General features: G+C 46.0%; 1 pseudogene; it reads right to left on the reverse strand.

Annotated features, from left to right (window-relative positions):
- Positions 1-699: 699 nt before the first annotated feature.
- Positions 700-2,014, reverse strand: LOC118857258 (annotated as a pseudogene).
- Between the last annotated feature and the right edge of the window lie 490 nt (positions 2,015-2,504).

The following is a 2,504-nucleotide window of genomic DNA, read 5'->3' on the forward strand; positions in this document are numbered from 1 at the left end:
TGGAGAGGACCTGACTTTTAATGCCACAGTTCAAGGTCCCTGGCAAAGCACTGGGAGAGACCACTGTGGCCATGCAGAGAAGGGAGGTGCAGAAAGGACAGACACACAACCATTCCATAGCACCACTGCCCTGCCCATCCCCCAGATTTGAGGCTAGGCACCCTGTTCTGGGACTCTTGACCAACCCTGCTCCACCTATACCCTTCCTATGCAGATGAAGCTAATGGTCTGGCTCAAGTTTCTCTTCTTTTAAAGCTGGAGGATGCAGAGGCAGCATGAAGGTGGCAGGGTGCTCTTTATCACTGAGAAGCTAAACTGGTCTTTAGTTTTCATTTTGAGGTGAGCACATCCTGCCAAGAGCAGGCAAGGTTGGCTATGGTGGTGACAGGGCCCACACCCAAGACAAGTCCAATTCTTTGGTCCTCTTTGGCCTGATCTCAGTGCCCTAGGGCCTTGAATGCAAGGGCCTAGGATAGGTCCTCCTGGCAGGGACAGGGATCATTAGCAGTCCTTACCTTCAGCCCATGGGAAAGAAAAAGGTAATGGGCAGGGAGGGAGGGTGGGCATCAGCAGCAGCTCACATACATGGCAAGAGAGAGCACAGCACAAGGGATGGGGACAAGTTCAGTTTCAAAATAGAGACTCTGTTTATTTGAAAGGATTTTGCACCAAACAGTAAAATGGCTTCAGGTGGCTGCTCTACTCCTCCCCCTTATCCTTATCTGTGTAGGAGTCGATACCTACTTCCTCATAATCTTTCTCCAGTGCTGTCATGTCCTCCCGAGCCTCAGAGAACTCTTCCTCTTCCATGCCCTCACCTACATACCAGTGCATGAATGCCCTCTCAACATACATCAGGACAAACTTGTGGTCCAGGCAAGCCCAAGCTTCTGCAATGGCTATTATGTTGCTCAGCACACACACTGCTCTTTGTACCTTGGCCAGATCCCCACCAGGAACCACAACAGGTGACTGGTAGTTGATACCAACCTTGAAGCCAGTAGGGCACAGTCTATAAACTGGATACTTTGTTTAGTCTTGATGGCTGCGAAGGCAGTATTGACATCTTTGAACATCACATCGACATGGCACAGGAGGCAGCAGGCCATTTGCCATGACAAGGGTTGCACTTCACCATCTCATTGGCTGGCTCAAAGCAGGCATTGGTGATTTCTGACACTGAGTGCTGCTTGTGGTAGGCTTTCTCAGCAGAGATGACAGGTTCATAGGTTGCCAGGGGTAAATGGGTTTGAAGGTAGGGCACCAAGTTGGTCTGGAACTCTGTGAGGTCCACCTTAAGGGCAACACCAAAATGAAGAGATGCTGTGATAGAGGAGACAATTTGGCTGATGAGACGGTTGAGGTTGGTGTAGGTGGAACATTTGATGTCTAGATTTTGGTGACAGATGTCAAGGATGGCCCCATTGTCCACCATGAAGATACAATCTGAGTGCTCAAGGGTGGTGTGGGTAGTCTGGATGGAGTTGTAGGGCTCTACCACAGCTCTATAAACCTGAGGGGCTAGATAGATGGAGAATTCTAGCTTGGATTTTTTGTCATAGTTGACTTAGAGATGTTCCATTAACAGGGAGGTGAAGTCAGAGCTGGTGCCACCCCAAAGCTATAGAATACCAGAAAACCTTGGAGTCCTGCACACTGGTCAGTTTGTGGATTCGATCCAGAACAGGCTCAATGATCTCCTTGCCAATGGTAGAGTGGCCATAAGCATAGTTCTTAGCAGCACCCTCCTTACCAGTGAGCAGCTGCTCTGGGTAGAAGAGTTGTCTGTAGGGGCCATTTCAGCTCTCATCCATCACTATGGGCTCCAGGGCCATAAAGACAGCCCCAGTTTCACAAAAGAAGGTGGTGAAAGAGTCATCTCCTCCCCGATGGTCTTGTCACTGGGCATCCGCCCATCAGGCTGCATACCATGTTCCAGGCAGTATAGTTCCCAACAGGCATTACCCATCTGGACACTTGCCTGCCCCACATGGACTAAGATGCATTCATGCATAGCAGGGATCTGGGCCCGAATATCTCATGTTGAGTCTGGGTGACAGATCTCGATAAGAACTGTCCATCCTGTGCAATTCTTAATTAAGTCTTTCCATAAACACTTCTAAGAGGATCCATCAAACACTATGGAGTTCTTCCTCTGTGTACACTAATACTTTGTAGATATGTTTATAGATATATTTAGATGTGTTTATATATTTAGATATATATAAAGAATCATTAAGGTTAATTATGTTTTTGTATCTATCAAGAGATCTGATATAGTCTTAATATTTACCTGTGAGGCATTTTGTTAGATGAAAACCTTTAAGACTATATATTAATCTAGCCAGGTGCACAGTTTTTGTAATCAACAAACACAATAGAATTCTGCATTCTTTATACATTATTTTGTGTCTGAAAAGATATGGTTTAATATAAGTAACATCCATGAAATCTCTGTTTCTCAGGTTTTTATCAAGTAGATAGACATACACCATTTTAAAAAA

Source organism: Trichosurus vulpecula, chromosome 7, assembly GCF_011100635.1.
Source record: "Trichosurus vulpecula isolate mTriVul1 chromosome 7, mTriVul1.pri, whole genome shotgun sequence".
NCBI lineage: Eukaryota > Metazoa > Chordata > Mammalia > Diprotodontia > Phalangeridae > Trichosurus > Trichosurus vulpecula.